The following is an 18,431-nucleotide window of genomic DNA, read 5'->3' as shown; positions in this document are numbered from 1 at the left end:
AGATATAATATGTGTTCATAGAACGAGCAAGAATTTGATCAAGTACATACAAACAAATGGTATCAAAACAAAATTCTGAAAAAATATCAATCAAGGTTTGATGAAATGAAATGAAAAAGCTGCTACTCCATCTAATCTAGTCTAAAAATCTCAAAATCCTGAGATTTTCTAAAATTGAAGAGAAAAGAAACTTTTATTAACAACTTAGAATAAGAATGAGTTCACCAAAACTTTTGAAATGTCCACCAGATGGCGTTCAGGAGATATTCATCAAGCCTCTTGGCCTGCTAAGATTCACATTTGGCTAGCATAATGAAGGATAAAGGTAGAAAAAAACGGAGCCTTTAGTGACACTGGCTGTCGTAGGAAGAGAGTGTGACCCAGACATTACTGAGTTTCTTATTAATTCAGTGTCAGAGTTAATTTTCATCTCAGCCACTCAGCACAGACACAGAATGCAAATGACTTACATGTGACAGCTCTGACCATTTTCTCTCTCTCTCTCTCTCTCTCTCTCTCTCTCTCTCTCTCTCTCTCTCTGCTTTTGTACTGTGACCAATATATCCTATGAATCTGTCAGTTTATGTCCAGATCATGACAAGAACGTAACGGCAAGCGGATTTGTTGGTTTTAAAACGTTATTGTTTGAGCTTTCTGGTTTATGTCCTGATTTGTCACTTCATAAACTGAAGCGACACACACAGGGTGCATCAGCAAATTTTTATGAGCCTCGTTAATGTTTACAGCCATGACGACCATGACATCAATGGAAATTATGTGCGTTACAGCCAATTCATAGTAGTCTGTGCAATGGAAACTAGGTGTACATAGATCAGGACAGAACATAAAAAATGAGAAAGTAGTTCCCTGTGTTTGGTTGCTTCTTAATTATCCAAAGTTTTATGTTATAACATGCTATAAATGCTATTAAATTGTCTCTCATTGAGTGAATAGGAATAAAACACCAAGAAAAATCATCAACAAACGATCAAAACAAGAGCATTACTTCACAACTGGCTCATTGTTAAAAGTCTGGTGGTTTTGAACGAGTAAACTGCAGACGGTTCTTGGAGTCTAGAGCGGCAATGAAGCGGATTCCCTGATATTTATCTTTTTCCAATGAAACCACATCCCCAAAAATATTTTTCCATGTTTAGGGTGGCTTGTGCCCTTCAGGTTGGTGGAGAGCTCCTGCCTCAAGTGGAGGAGTTTAAGTATCTTGGGGTCTTGTTCACGAGTGAGGGAAGGATGGAGCGGGATCCTCTATGTATCTTCTGCAGTGATGCGGTCGATATACCGGTCTGTTGTGGTGAAGAAAGAGCTGAGCTGCAAAGCGAAGCCCTCTATTTACGTCGATCTACGTTCCTACACTCACCAATGGTCATGAGCTTTGGGTCATGACCGAAAGGACAAGATCCCGGATACAGGCGGCCGAAATGAGTTTCCTCCGTAGGGTGGCTGGGCGCTCCCTTAGAGACAGGGTGAGAAGCTCGGTCACTCGGGAGGAGCTCAGAGTAGAGCCGCTGCTCCTCCACATCGAGAGGAGTCAGCTGAGGTGGCTCGGGCATCTGTTCCGGATGCCTCCTGGACGCCTCCCTGGGGAGGTGTTCCGGGCATGTCCAACCGGGAGGAGGCCCTGGGGAAGACCTAGGACACGCTGGAGGGACTATGTCTCTCAGCTGGCCTAGGAAAGCCTCGGTATTCTCCCGGAAGAGCTGGAGGAAGTGTCGGGGGAGAGGGAAGGCTGGGCGTCCCTGCTTAGACTGCTGCCCCCGTGGTAGAAGATGGATGGATGGATGGATGGATGGATGTTTAGGAAACTATATGATGAACGTCAAACTTACAGCCAACACCAAAACCTATTAAAATGCATAATTTATTCTAGAGAAACACGTCATATGTTTTTATATGTTTAGAGTTATACATGTATCACTAAGTTATAGGAGGTATAAAGAATTGTTACCTCACTTTTGTTCCGAAGAAACACAAAATGCAACCATCTGTCATTTTAACAGAGCAAGCTTGATCTCAGGTTAATAAGTGCTGACACTGGAGACTCCTTCCCTAAAAGGGAAATAATTCTCACATCTTCTCACAGAAAATGTCATTACATTAATAATTAGATTTTCTTTAAACGTGTTTATCGGTCAGTGTTGTTACTATAGAAATGCCATAATCAAGCTGGTACCACTATCTGAGCTGCTGTTCTAGAAAATTCTAGAAAGCCCCTTCTGACCAATCAGAACTGAGAATTCAACAGCGCTTTGTTATAAAATGTACGTCTTTAGAAATCATTAGGTATTAGCGTTTATTTTTAATTAATTAATTTAATAAAAAGATTGCCATATATTTCATAGCAAGTACATGCCATATATGATATCTCTGAATTACAGTCATCCTCCAAAGCGAAGTTTTTCTGCAGCTCATTGCTGCGATCGGGTGGCACATGTTCCCACAGCGTCAGATGGCCAGTGAAGGGGATCTCACAGCAGAAAGGCCTGTGCCTGTCAGTCACAAGCTGAGATATCACCACCATGCCACCCTTACACCCACTTTGATGCAACCAAAACATGAAGGCAGCTCTTGTTCTTGATAAATTGCCTCTAAAAATAATAAAAAAATAAAAACATAAAAAAAGGCTATGAAACTTTTGAACACCAGGAGAAATATATATATATATATATCGGGGAAGAAAAGCATCTCATGCACCTGCTATCTGTTCCTGACAGAAGAAAAGCATGACAGATGTCTTCCAGAGAATTTTTGTGGGGTTAAGTGCCTCGTTCTGAGCCACGATGGAACGGCCTGTCATGGCACGAAACCTCGCTGACCAGTGATCAGCTGTCGTGTTGTAGGGAGCAAACATCTGAGTCCACTGCCATGAAAGAGAAATAATAAAAGAAATCATTTAAAATTTTCCAAAAATTTGACAAAAAACCCCAAAAAACTAAAAGTACAATTTTGTTTTTTAAATATTAAAAAAAGTAAACAATTGTACATTTGAAAAATATAACATTTTAATTTTTTTAATACAAATCTAATAAGAAAATAAATTGAAAAAACATATGTTGAACAAATTAAAATGAAATAATTATTGTACATGATATTATTGTTATAATAATATCAGTTACAATAATAATAATAATAGAATAAATGTATAATGTATAAACATTTATTTATTCTTATTATTATTACTGATATGATTATTGTGTTGAAGAACAAAATATTTGAATTATATAATGTATTATTATATATTATATATACATTTGAAATGTCATTTTAAAATTTTTTTTAAAACAAAAACTATAATAGAATAAATTTGAAAAAATGAACGTACATTTATTCAAAATTATTACACATATGATTATTGTAAGAATGTACAGAATGCTCATCTTTCACAAAATAATTAAAAAAAAAAAAGAATACAATGATTGGTGTGAAATCATATTTGACCAACAAATGTTCATCAATCTTTTTTATATCTAATAATGATCATATTTTTAGTATATAAATAAATAAAAAAAACAAAAAAAAAACACCTGTGTAATAAACTTGTGCAGATAGTAAAAGAGCTTTAGCATAAAAAATGTCATAATCTAATACAATTCTATTTGTCTCTACAGCCTGTGAGTTAACAATCAAGAACCCGTGGCATAGCGGAGGTATCGTTGCCATGACAACCGTTTGAGCAAACACAATATTTGCATGCGCACCGTTAAAATAAAACCTCAGACTTCGACTCCCACATCTGATTTTGTAACAGATCGGATCAGCTGTTTATGTGGAGCCTTTTCAGTAAGGAGATGTAACTTTAAATGTTCAAGACAAAAAGATATGTTTTGGTTTTGTTTGTTTTTTTTCATTAACATGACAAGCTGTGTTTTTTTTGTGTGCGTGTGTCTTATTAACTTCGAGATAGAGAGAGACTTGGAAAAACACACTGCCCTGTAAGTTATTATTTTTCTGTAACAGCACCAAAAAATACAACATGGCGTACTTTTAGAGAAAAATATATGATTTTCTTTTTTCATCTATTTTTCTTTTTTTTTTGAAAAGTAAAACCAAAGGATCCAGATGTTGTGAGACGTTGAAGAAGAGACTGGTGTAGATGCACAAGGAATGGCTCATTCTTCCCTGAGTGTCCTCTGCTGTACTGGTCTCGTCTCTCCATCAGTGGACGGATAGATAAGGGACATGCGCTGGACGTGCGGGCCCTGCCGCGGATAAGCCATTCTCTACATGCTTGCCGCTACACTTCACCTGTACGCTAAGGAGACAGCCGGCAAGAGCGAGCGAGAGAGAGAGAGACAGAGACACGAAAAGGAAGACAGTGAGTCTGAAAGAAAGAGATAACAAACAAGAAATGTGACATGAAATGTACTAAAAATAATTAAAAATGAAAAAGTGAATATCTTTTCTGACCAGATACAGTTTTTTTTTGTTTCCAGGGAAGCCAAGAGGCTTGGATTAAGTTTACAACTGCAAGGAACTCTGGGAAATCAGAGAACTGTGCTCAGCTCTGACTGACAGTGTCAAGAAGTGTTGTTTTCTTTGCTTTTAAATCTGAAAGCCTTTGTTTTGTTTGCACATCTTAAGTTTTGTTAATTCTATTTATTTCTGTTTCTGCTCAATAATACCATGGCACTGTTGAACTTAATTGAATGCAACTGTAAATGGTTGGAAAAAACACTATTCATATGAAAATTTTCACGAATAAGGAGATCCTGATGTGCCGTTACAGGACAAATAATCAGCTTCGGGTGAATGTCACTAAACTTCACATCTGGCAGCATCCCAACATGCAGCTGAGGATTATTTCTCTATAACAGTATCCCTGCTGTCTTTTATTATCTACATAGAGAGTTCATCCAAATATTGGGTTTAGATGAAATAGTAGCTCAAATTTTATTAACGACTCTTTACAAATAAGATCTGACATGATTTCACTTACAACAGATATTTTTTAACAAAAAAATGATGTAATATAGTTTCAGGATTGTTGCACGTTTCAACTCCAGACAGCTAGACGGGATGTGGAGGTGAATGCACAATATTTGCTCTTTGATGTTCTAGTGATTCTCCTTGTTTTCTTTGTTTCCAACGTGGCAGTTAGACACAGACCATTAAAATGAAGATCTCGAGGCGACTCATAACATCATAACAGCTTCATCGAAGTTCGTGTACGCCGACCCTTTACATCGGAACTTCAAAAAGCTAACAGCATTTTTTTTTTTTGCATTTAAATGTTAGCATCATGCTGATTCCCAGAACAGAACTAATGAGAGACATTTGCGTTTATGAGCAAGACATCTGGGAACAATCTGAGTCTCTGTGACACTGACTGTGTGTGTGTCTCGCACAGTAGGAACACTGTAGCGCTCCTGACCCCAATTTCATCTCCTTGTCACCATTTTCTTTGTAGGCGGCCTGAATAACTTATCCGCCTCTTACGTCTTCCTGTGCAGCCGCCAAAGAAGGAGATAAAGACAGCTAGACACAGAGGACAGCACTGAATTACATTGATATTATTTAACCACCTTTCTCAAAATATTGCGTTAATGAGGGTTTCATTCATTCATTCATTCATTCATTCATTCATTCATTTATTCATTCCTCAAGATTGAGGTGGACCTACAGCCAATCCCAAGAAACAACATGCATGAGCCTGAAATACACCATGAGAGTGGCCTCTCATTAAAAGCGGTCCTAGAATACAGACCTGAGGAACCTCTGGAGAGTCAAGTGTTTCCCCTGCTCTCCCACATACCTGCCTCAGTTCTCCACCTAATGAGCAAGCACTTTAACATAAATCAGGTGAGTAAGGGTTTTTCAAACATGGCCTGAATAACTTGAGTACATTCAAGCTCCCGAGTGGCACAACAGGATATCATCCAGAGTTTGGAATCCTGATGATACCACAGCCGTCTATAACTAGGAGGCCACGAAAGCAAAACTGGCTGCACAGGGTAGGAATGATGGCATGCTCTAATCAATTGTAAGCATCTGTTAGCTACTTACCATACAGTATGTAGGCAGAAGACTGAGACTTTTTAACGAGTATGGTACACTGCCCAGAAGGCGAGTGGCTTTTTTTTTTTAAAGAAGCAGTCTCAAAGGAAGCACATGTTCTCCTTTCACCCTTCTTGGTTGGTGGTAGTTGTAGGACAGGGCGGAGCTAGCCAGTAGGTGAGAATTGACAGGTGACCCCATTAGATCTTGTTATTTGTATCCATTTGCATTTGAGTGCCTTCTTTGCTCCATATATTGATCAGGTTCTCTGTCTCTTCTATTTTACTGGCCATAACCCTTACTCTGCTCTCAAAAAAACAGAAACAGGAAGTAAAACTACTGAACCACCTTCCACCACCTCTCGTATGAGGACCAGAGATCGACTTAACAACACAACAGCGTTTACATTCCACCAAACATCCCGAACTCTCGAGGGTTCAAACAGCCCCAGGTCTGGAAATAACTTTAATTGTGAAAATGACCTAAGAAGACTATTAATTCTATTAGGAATAAAAGCTCAAAGTTTTGGAGAAAAACAGACTGAATCTCTCACAGAGAAAGTAAGTACTGGAGGTAAAGTTTCAAGAGTAGAGATGAGTTTCTTTATGTTGCATTACTATCTCTGGCTCGGGAATCATTACCGCATGTCGGTGATTTCACAAACAGCATGAATACACTTCAGAATGTATATGTGTGATTAAGCGTGAAGGAGAGTTGCCGGCTGTAACGACTTCATCTTTATGTAGGCGCCCGAGTAATTTTCCTCTCTCTGATGTCTCATGAGGAAGCGATCTGCTTTCACTTACTCTTCGGTTTGTGTTAATGAACCCCTTGTTTCAGAAATTTCATTCCTCAGGTCATTTTCTCAAACAGAAAAAACAGACAAGTAAGCATTTATGCGAGCAGGAAAAGTAAGCGACCTCATTCCCCTTAACTGTCCTAAGGACTTACCCATAATCTATATTTTGGATTTGGATACCCCGCTCTATTGTAGATGTATTCTATTGATCAGGTACAAACTTCAGATGCTTTTCAGATCCCTTGATGAGTTTGATCGCAAAAAGTCCTTTGTTTCATGCTGTGTTGTAATTAAAGAGGTCGATGCGACAATTCATGGAGAGTTTGGTACTGTATATAAGACAGCAGCTAGTTTGCAGGTGCAGGATTAAGGAGGTTGCAAGGATGACCCCCTGTGTGTTGTACTTCACACAAGCACCGCTTGGCAAGTTTCGAAATAAGTCTTAGTTTGTTATTCAGGTTTGAGTCCCAGCTCGGTCATGTTCCATCTGTCGCAGAGGCTCCTTGAGGATGTGGGAAAAAAGTGTAGCAAAATTCTGTCTTTTCAGCAGGTGAAAAAATGGAACAAAAATGGATGAATTATAATTCTGTGTATTTGATTCACTTTAACATACAACAATGACTACGAGGTGAAAGTACTGTATAAAATGCAAGATCAATTCACTTTGTTTATAGTGATACTTTTAGTTCTTTTGCTAGGTGGGGCATTAGCAAATTCAGATTCCTCCCTTAGTCCAAAGACCTGTAGGCTCTTGTAGGCTAAATGGCAGCAAGAACTTGTCTGTAGTGTGAGTGTATTTGATTGTGCCTTGTTAAAGGTTGCCAACCCATCCAAGGTGTCTCCTTCCTTCCTATGAGTCTACAAGGAAATATAAACAAAATAAAATACACCCACTAACTCCGACCCTATGCTTACATGGCCACCCCATTCCCACCTCATAAACCTCACGTCCATGCTCACATGTCCACTCCATGCCCACCCCATAAACCCTGCCCCCATGTATAGCATAGCTAAATACACTGCACGTTATTACACGTAAGATGTGGTAGCCTAGTTGTTAAGGTGTTGGACTACTAACAGGAAGATTGTGAGTTTGAATCCCATGTCTTCCAAGTAGCAACTGCTGGGCCCCTGAGAAAGGCCCTTAACCTTCAATTGCTCAGTTGTATAAAAATGTAAGTCACTCTGGATAATGTGTCTGCCAAATACCATAAATGCAATTAAACAAAACAAAAGCACACAAATATTAAGAGAGCGCAGTGTAAACGTAGTCACACAATCATTTTATTTATTAATTGGAAATGCAGTACCGAGAAATAAAACTTAAACAAATCTTTACCAAGTGTGTGTATTCTCACGCTCACTCACTCACTCATTTTCTACCGCTTATCCGAACTACCTCGGGTCACGGGGAGCCTGTGCCTATCTCAGGCGTCATCGGGCATCAAGGCAGGATACACCCTGGACGGAGTGCCAACCCATCGCAGGGCACACACACACTCTCATTCACTCACGCAATCACACACTACGGACAATTTTCCAGAGATGCCAATCAACCTACCATGCATGTCTTTGGACCGGGGGAGGAAACTGGAGTACCCGGAGGAAACCCTCGAGGCACGGGGAGAACATGCAAACTCCACACACACAAGGCGGAGGCGAGAATCAAACCCCCAACCCTGGAGGTGTGAGGCGAACATGCTAACCACTAAACCACCGTGCCCCCCAAGTGTGTGTATTAACTACAAAAATCCATGCTCTTGTGTTCAATAAATCCTTAGATAGTTATATAATTAACCAAAGTTTTGTGTATGAATCCAAAGCCGATTTTCTCTTTTTTGTTTGATTTCCAAAACGCTTCACATTTCTGTGCTGCTATAAGCTCAGTTTGCTCGGTCTAGTAGCTCGCTTCCTATAGTCGAGTCGATTTAGATTCGAATTGCTTTCTCGGTGCAATCACAAACACAAAGTTTTGAACTTTAATGCTTATTGGTTCACTGGCTGTGAGTAAACAAACCAAATCAAATAGCAAAATAACAAATTCAACCAAAGGAGCAATAAGTCAAGCTACATTAGTGACAAATAAAATGATCAAATTCTATTTCATTTATTTGTACAATGCTTTTAACAATTGACATTGTCTCAAAGCAGCTTTACAGAAGCATATCGTCGCTGTCAGGCGGAATCCTCGTATCTCCAAAACCGTTATTTTTCAGGAAATTAAAAAAACGCCGTACCTTATCTGCAGTGCACAGAGTTTAGTCCTCGTTGCAGTGGATTGTCTTGCGCTAAATTCCTGTCCTCAGACGAGCACCAGAACTAGCGGGGGTCAAGATTTTTTTTTCTTTGAGCCCAGTGTTTTGAAGACATTTACCTCAGAAGACGTGTTGATTCGTTGCGACTCTTCTTGAGGAGAAATATGCCGTGAAGCTCTCCGGCGGAGTGAGGAAGAGGTGGACAGTTGAAGTGTCCAATGGAGTTATGAGATTTGCACTCAAGCTATTTTCAAGACTTTAGATTGGTTAATAACTTGTAAAAATAACAGACCCACGTGGGGACTGACCAATAGCATCAATATGTGAAAAAATATGCAATTGACCAAATTTGGACATACGAGGTTTCCGCCCGACAGCGACGATATAATCAGAATAAAAAGTTACTATTTATCTCTAACATTTATGCCTAATGAAGAAGCATGAGGTGATTGTGGCAAGGAAAAACTCCCTGAGATGACATGAGGATGAAACCTTGAGAGGAACTAGAATCATTAAGGATCACGCTTTTACAAATCCATGACCCACCAGCTTAAAATCATCTTCTTTCCTTGGCTGCTTGTTTCAGAGGCTTCCCAGCTACTTTTTTGTCTTTCACTAAATAAAATCCATGATTTCTTGTAGTCGGATGATGCGGTGGAAGTGCTCAGTCGTCAAATTCTCCATTTTCTTCTGAACTACTACCTTGTAGCAGAAGGTTCTTGAACATCCTTTGTTCTGCATAGATAGGTTTTTTTAGTATAGGTCACCTATTTCAGACTTCAACATCCTGAGCAACGGATTTCACTAGTCTTGGCTGTTTTACCCTACTTGTGAAAAATGACTCCATTTCTGTAACACCACACTACCAGTCACGTCATCGTATCACTTTTCACAGAGTGACTGACAACAATAACAGATTCCAGATGCAAAATCCACATTTAAGCATCAATCCTATCACTTATGCGCATGAACCTATAATGGTTAGCCACTTGGCTAGTCACCATCCAGTCCTAAAATAAGACAAATATGTATGTATCACCAGATATGGATAAAGCTTAATCGATTTTAAGTTCATAGTGGTGTTTTTTTCCTCTTTAAAACAAAATATACTGTAGGAACCTTGGACATGGAGACCTTCTGAGAATACAGCAGGTACGTGAAGCATTATAATTATCGCCTGGGGCTTATAGAGAAACACGGTTTGTTTACTGAGGCATAGATGGGTCAGAGCAAGACTTCACAGAGAATGTGCTGAACATGTTCATACATATACATATTTACGTGTGTATATATATATATATGCACACGCATGCATGGCAGCATGCACAACTAAATATAGCAGTTCAATCTCTGACAGTTAACAGTAATTAAGGCATATGTGAGTGATATGGATGGATACCTTTTTGAAGGCTGTGTAAAAATACATAAATCTAGAGGGTGTGTGAGAGACACATAAATGGATACACTTAAAAAACTGACGAATAAAGGAAACGTATGATAGATGGATGAAAGACCAACAACATGCTGGCATGATGCATCCTGAAACACAAAGCGGAGTAACTGTTTCCATCACAAAGTGGATTATTTCCATGAGAAGTGGATTATTTTCCAATAACAGCACATCCTAATGTCTTCCATCCATCATCTACTACAGTCATTTGTCAAATTTACAATTTTGAGTTTGAAAGGATTGTTTATAACACTGAGTCATCTAATCGATTCGTTCTGATTCACCGACACTGGAGACTCCTTCCTAAAATGCTTCCCATCCAACTTATTTTTAAATCCACGTACGGCCAAGATGTCGTCGTAACGTCTGGGGCCATAACCTTGCTCGGAGCCGTTCTTATGGGAAATGAATCAACGAATCAGATATATCAGTACTGTATATCCAACATGACTCCTGAGTCTGTTCCTCATCCAGCTTGGACTTCGCAACACTCCCATTCACACCTGTTCCTACAGTAATAACGTTCATTACAACTCTGTCTATAAATATCACCCCACTCACACTGGAGTTTCAGAAATGTATTGTTCATTTAGTTTTCACTTCAGATTCAAATTTCCTGGCTGATTTGGATTGTTTCAATAAATGCAATAGAAAGCGTATCTAATGTTGAGCCTTGGCTTCATCAGGACAAGAAGAACGGCTCAAACAAGGTTACGCAAGAAGTATGTTTGACCAGTGGAAGTGAATAACGCTGATTATCTTGTTTCAAAAGGTTAGGTAGAAAGTGAAGAGTTAGTTCTTGACTAGGAGCATCAGAACATCTCCAAATCAGGAAGGACACAAGATCATGGGCACCTGAGACTCATATAATGTCTTATATGATTCACTGATTTTCATTTACAGTATATGCTCAGTTCATTTTTTCACTTTTTTTGCATATTCTATTCCCTTCCAAAATACTAGTTTTGCCTATTTTATTTTATTCTTTGTACATGATTCATTCAGTTTCATGTGATTCTGTTAACACGAATCATTCAATCTCATGTGATTCTTCAAATGTGATTCATGTGATTCTTATTAAATTAAAGAAGAATGAAGAGAACAATGGATATTGATGGATGGGTGGATGGGTGGATGGATGGATGGATGGATGGATGGATGGATGGTTCAATACAGTATATAATCTGCTTGATATCGGTTTACAGAATAATGCTATAATATCGCACACACTCTAAATAAGACCACTTTTTAAAGACAAAAGGCGGTAAAATGAGACACTGAGCGTAGAGAAGGGGGGTCTGGGTTTTCTCCGTCAGGGAGCAACATCAGCTCAACAACAATACATAATTGTTACATAATTAGCTCTAAATGATGGAAGCTGAGAACTCCTTGTCACAGTTTAGAGACAGAGTGTTAATTTTCTGGTCGCCTCCAGCTGTTTCTCCATGGTGTTGATTTTTCAGGCAATAGCACTTAGGTGCCTGCAGAGGGAGACAGAGAGAGAGAGAGAGAGAGAGAGAGAGAGAGAGAGAGAGAGAGAGAGAGAGAGAGAGAGAGAGAGAATAATTTTTCTGTAAGAACCTGCCACTTGATTCACTTGACTCACATGATTCATTTATTTTTTGTATGTTTTTTTTTTTTCAGAATAAGACAATTTTTTTTAATAATAAGACAATTTTTTTCAGATGTGATTTGAACATGATTTATTTTTCAGCTGTATTTTTGCCTGTGATTCTTTTCAAATGATTCCTTTACTCTCATATGATTCTTTTCACATGGTTATTTTTGCATGTGATTTTTTATTTTTTTTTTTTACACGCGATTTATTTAATTTCCTGTGATTCTTTTCGCAAGTGTGATCTTATGTCATGTCACTTTTTTCCTCAGTATTTCATCTCATTTTCATTCATTATTTTTTTTTTTTCATTGTGGTCTTTTTTTTTTTTTTTTTTTTTTAGAAAGATCAATCTCAGGTCATAAAATTAACCATCTCTCTACAAACAGCATTATTCACTTCTTCATGATGTGTAAAAAGGATCAGGCGTGAAGTCGGCTGTGACTTTCAACACAACACACACGTACACATCAAGTGTATGGACTGCACAGACCTACACAAATTACACACTCTTCTATTATACATCCATCAATCTGTTTACATGCTGTTTTGCACACTGTTTTGTACATGTTGTCTTGTCCTGCACTGTTTGCACCAGGTTGCACAGTTGCACTTTATGTATCTAGGACTAACTTACTAAGCTCTGTCTTTGTTCTATATAGCATCCTGGTCCTGTAGAAACTTATTAAAGTCTCATTTCACTGTGTACTGTAACAGCTATATATGTTTGAAATGACAATAAAAGCTTCTTGACTTGACCTGACTTGAGTTTCGGGGATTAAATTTTCGCTAGCGAAATGAAAACGTCAAGGAAATACAGAAACTTTGACTTCTTTCATGTCATATTTTACCCAACAGTCCCACAGCTTCTGATCAAAAAAAGACAAGCATCATGAAGTCGACGTGGCTGTTCTGTCTGAAAAGCCGCTTCGCATTTGATCCACCGCCGAGATGATGGAGGAAGCAGCCTGGAGGAGAGCGATGAAAAAAGGATGCGAGTGAAAATTAAATGGCTGTGTCTGGCTCAGCAGGGGCCTGGGGTTAATCAGAGAGAGAGAGAGAGAGAGAGAGAGAGAGAGAGAGAGAGAGAGAGAGAGAGAGAGAGAGAGAGAAAGAGACAGAGAGAAGGACACAGGGACAGTTACTGTGTAAAACAGTTGGGTTGCTCTGAGTTCACAGAGACTTTTTGAACCTCAATTCATCTCTTAGTCAGTTGCATGAAGCAAGTGCCAAAATCTATCTCAGTAAATGTATAAGTGTGTGTGTGTGTGTGTGTGTCTATGAGGCTGGACTCGATACCATTCTCCACTGAAGCGGAATCACTATTGTGATTGCAGTCTCAATGAACCAACAGCATTTCACTAAATCAAATTAGTGTTCCACTGCCAGGCAAACCAACAAGGCAAAGGAAGTCCATTATGCCTAGATGGCACTATATAAACTTTATAACAACAAATAAACCTTTAAGGCTTTAACAGTGTATCTTCGTTAAGATGATATTATAAGTAGTTAGTTAAGGATACACTTTCCAGCAGTGTAGCAACTTCCCAGTGTGTGAAAAATGTGTGTTCATAACTGATGCTTTGCTGCCCTCTTGTGTTGGCACAGCAAACTGCAAGAATGTGTTACATTTGATATACAGTATGATCGTGCCTTGAGATTGTGTTGGTTGGTTGGTTTGTTTGTTTGTTTAAAAACAACACATTGTACTTTCTATACATTTGATTCACAGTTTTATCTCTAACTGGTACAAAGAGCTGTCGGAACTCAGAGAGCCCACCTCCGAGTGGACATATCGTTGGGTGAATCGCCTGCGGAATTAATATTAATTATTAACTATTTAAACTAAACTAAACTTTACAGATAACACTATAATTGAACAAATACAAATAAAACAATGAGAAGACTTTCCAGACCTGGATGAGAATGAGCAAACTTCTTTATTGCAGCCAATCAGCCAACAGTTCCATTGAGCTCAAGGAAAACTTTCTAAGTCAAAAGCAATCAATGAAAAAACCCCTGCAAAGTGCAGCGTCCCCCTGCAACCCAAAACGTTCGAACACAAAAAAGCAAGCCCGCCCTCTCCCCAGGAAATCTCCTCAATATATACCCTCAATATATCTCCTCCTTTCTAAATTCCCCTTACTTTGCAGAATCACTAAGTGACTTCCCCTTATTTCCCAGAAAAACAAGTCTGCCCTTTTAATTTATCAGAAAAACAAGTCTGCCCTGTTGTTTTTCCCGACTTACTTCTGCATTGTTATTGAAAAAAATATGCTTCGTTGTTAAAAATGTGCTCCAGAGATCTTCTTGTCTCTTCTTATTCTTGAGCTATTTGCCACTCAATCTTCCATAACACAGAAGAGACGTCTTGCGAATTAATCTTCTTTTTCACCTTGTGTGTGTGGAGTTTGCATGTTCTCCCCGTGCCTCGGGGGTTTCCTCCGGGTACTCCGGTTTCCTCCCCTTTTTTTTACAACACAGCCGCTTAAAAAAAAAACGTCGTACAGATACAGAAATGCTAATTGTGTTTTTGTTTAAATGTTTGTTTTTGTTATTAACAGAATTAAAAGTTGTTCATTTGTTAAACGCATGTAACGTGATGATGTTGGCTTTAAAATTTTAGGATATATTTCTGAAAATTATATCGCACGACGCGCCTGGGCTAATTTGAAAAATATTTGAAAGACGATTTAAGTAAACAAAGTGTTTACTGAAGGAAAACTGTCCGTCTCTCTCTAGAGAAATAAAACCTATAACGTTTTGTCTCTGCTGTGTTTCCTGGTATAAAGCTCAGCAGTCACGGCTGCCTGTTTGGGTCCATCTGCACAGTCAGTAGCTAACTTATAATGATATATCTGTGTTTGAAATGCATTTTTCTTCACCACTTCGATGTAGCAATGATGTAAATTGAGGCCGCTTCAAGACCACTAGGTTTCCTTTAAACATTTTTCCCAACGAACCAAAAAGTATTTTGTTTTTTTTCTGTAGTGCAAAAGGACAAAATCTAATTGTTGTCAAAAAGGGTCAAATACGCAGTAGGATGGTAGTCATGACCACCATCAAACAATAAGAACAAAGACTGAGTCTTCTGGGGTTTGAGGTCAAGATGAAGTGAGACATCAAAACCTTCAAATCCTTTTCAAGGCCAAGCCTTAACTTTGACTACTCAGATTCGTTTGTGAATCGAGTCAACAGCTTTAAGAATCCAGACCATATTCTGTGCAACCAAATGCCTGAGCCAGGACAGAAAACATCTTGAAAACTGCTCAGTTAACTATTCAGAGTCTGAGGCATGTTCTTGGATCTTGGAGATGTTTGGACATTCCCTAATGTTTGTTCTTATTTTACTTACTAATAATTTATTAACGGCAAAACTCATAGACGATAGAAGTTCCTGGGGAATGCTAAGTGTGTCCTGTAGGTATTTAGTTTTATTTTTTATTTATTTATTTATTGTAAGTAGACACAAATAATTGTAGTCTCCACTTTTTGTGGAGATGTCTCCTCTATCTCTTTCCTGCCAACTTCTGATGGTTAATCAGGCAAACTAGAAAGCTACAATAGAATTAGAAACAAAACACCAATGAATAAGGATGACACGGCTCCACGGGGGGGCCAGAGTGGGCCTGGCCCACCCAATCAGAGGCTTGGCCCACCCTGGCCCCACACCACATAACAGCCAATTACAAAATTGGTGCGATATTCAATTCAGCTCGATATACGTTATTTTATAATTTCTGCCCAACACCCTTTTTCCCCTCCTAGACAGACAGACAGACTTAGCTCATTCATTCACATTCACGCAACCTTTGAGGTAAACGGACGTGCTTATAAAGCAATAAACGACAGTCACAGTAACTTTATTAGAACTGTTAGTGAACTTGATTAACACACTATATATAGGCTAATAAAATACAACATGTACAGATTTCTTGTTCCGAAAGGACACAAGAAACCACTTTAGCTCTCCAGGACACAGCTACCACCTCCTCATCCATTTGCGGCAATGAGGTCGGAGAATTGGCTGAGTCGAGTTCATCTGCAGCTTCCGATGGTGTCAAAAGCACAAAAGTACAAAAAAATATTAAAAATGAAGAAAACACAAACACAACAATAATAAACAACCCTAACAATTGTCTTAAATATATGGTATTAAAACTATAGACATGAGAGATTAAAGCATTATGTTTCTCAACTTTTAATTATTATTGCAGTTGCTTTCTTTGTCGTGTTTGAATCATATCTGAGGTTGATAAAAGAAACTCTCGAACTAAACTCTCGAACTCTATAATTCCATTTTTTGTTTGTTTGTTTTAAACGAGTTGTTATTGAACAAAGAAACACAAAGAGTATTTCGGTAGGAAGAAGATTATTTAACGTTTATGGAAGGAGTCTCAAGCGTCAGGTATCTGCAACAGGAAGTTTTTTGCAACAGGTTTTCCATTAGAATCCATAGGGCTCGTGCGACCGGCTCAGGGACTATTAACGTGATCCGATTACGATGTAAAATCCCCTGAGGATATGAGCGCAAACGTTAAAGAAGTAGTTTAATGAACCTCATTAAAGCGTTTGTGCCACTAAATAATGTGGCACGAGTTAATGTATTGTAACTCTGTTCGTTCACGTGAAACTTGGGTGCGGATTTGAATGAAGTACATTAAAGTAAACTTTTTTATTTTTTAAGGTGCATGAAATAAGATCTGCATATTAAACGCCTACAAGTGAAGACATGTATGTAATGATTGTCTATGATAGCTGTATTCATCATAGACGCAAGTGAACAGAAGAGGCATACAGTAGCCTAGTGGTTAAGGTGTTGGGCTACTATTCAGAAGGTTGTGAGTTCAATCCCAAGTCCACCAAGCTGAAATTCTTGGGCCCCTGATCAAGGACCTTAACCCTCGATTGCTCAGCTGTGTGAAAACGTAAGTCGGTCTGGAAAAGGGCGTCTCCCAAATGTTGTAAATGTAAGAGGGCTTTGGCTTAACATGTGTCATGTGATGACGTCAGAGAGACACGTCCCTGCCCGAACGTGCGGTCATTTTGGGTTCATTCTTCTTAACAGCTGTTAGAACAATGAGATATAAGACGAGCAAATAACAATAATAATAATTAGTCTAGAAAATGTACCGAGATCTTCTGACCAATCAGATTGGAGTATTTCAGAATTCAGAATACTTACTAAATTTGTCTCGAGTTTCATTCCCTGAAGTGACTAAATCACTCAAATCCCAAGATCTGCAGGCAGGTCTGGATCTGTAATACATACCTTTCTAATGACATTCACAGGAGTTACAGCAAAATAAGGTTTAATAATTCAGTATTTTGAATTATACTGAATATAATAATTCAATAATTTGTAATTCAGGTTTGTTTGTTTGTTTGTTTGTTTGTTTGTTTGATTGTACTTTTGGCTGCTGCATTGCAATATTTTGTTTGTTTGTAGAGGTGGTCATAATGCTATGCAACACTAGTCAACTTTAGTGCTATAAACAAATATATGACCACCTCTACAAACAAACAAAATCTTGCAATACAGCAGCCAAAAGAACAATCAAACAAACAAACAAACAAACCTGAATTACAAACAAACCTTAAATTCGTCTGATGACAAATACAAACCAATGAATTTCAAAAGCCTCTTTATTTGATAATCTATACTAAATATTAAGACTTGCCATGTCCTTGCAAAACAATCCGTTAACGCTTTATGACTGTAATGATATTTTGTCACGTACAGTATATGGACATTTTTTGCTTTCCATGGCCTCCGAATCCTGGCTGTGATTAAAAGCTGTTCCTAATGAAGCTGCTCCTACTGTTGCTCATTTATTCCCCTTTATCTGATGACTTACTTACTGTAATAAACAGCCGTGCGCTTGAATTTCTGGTTTCGGCTTCACGTTAAGGAGCAAGTTCAGACTGCGCACATCATGCTCCTGTAACAAAAATATGGCTAAGTCGATAAATAAATAAATAAATAAATAAATAAATAGGTTTAACAACATTCAGCAACAGTAACTTAGGGTATGTTTAATAGATTTGAATTAAAAATAGATAGATTTGAAAATAAAGTCAATGATATAATGGTAGTTTTATTGTTTTTACACCAATTGTTCCTGTAATCACTTATAAACATATTATTAAACCTTATTTTGCTGTGACTCCTGTGAATGTCATTAGAAAGGTATGTATTACAGATCCAGACCTGCCTGCAGATCTTGGGATTTGAGTGATTTAGTCACTTCAGGGAATGAAATTCGAGACAAATTTAGTAAGTATTCTGAATTCTGAAATACT

The sequence above is a fragment of the Tachysurus vachellii genome, chromosome 12 (assembly GCF_030014155.1).
Source record: "Tachysurus vachellii isolate PV-2020 chromosome 12, HZAU_Pvac_v1, whole genome shotgun sequence".
Lineage (NCBI taxonomy): Eukaryota > Metazoa > Chordata > Actinopteri > Siluriformes > Bagridae > Tachysurus > Tachysurus vachellii.
Note: the sequence above shows the minus strand (reverse complement) of the source record.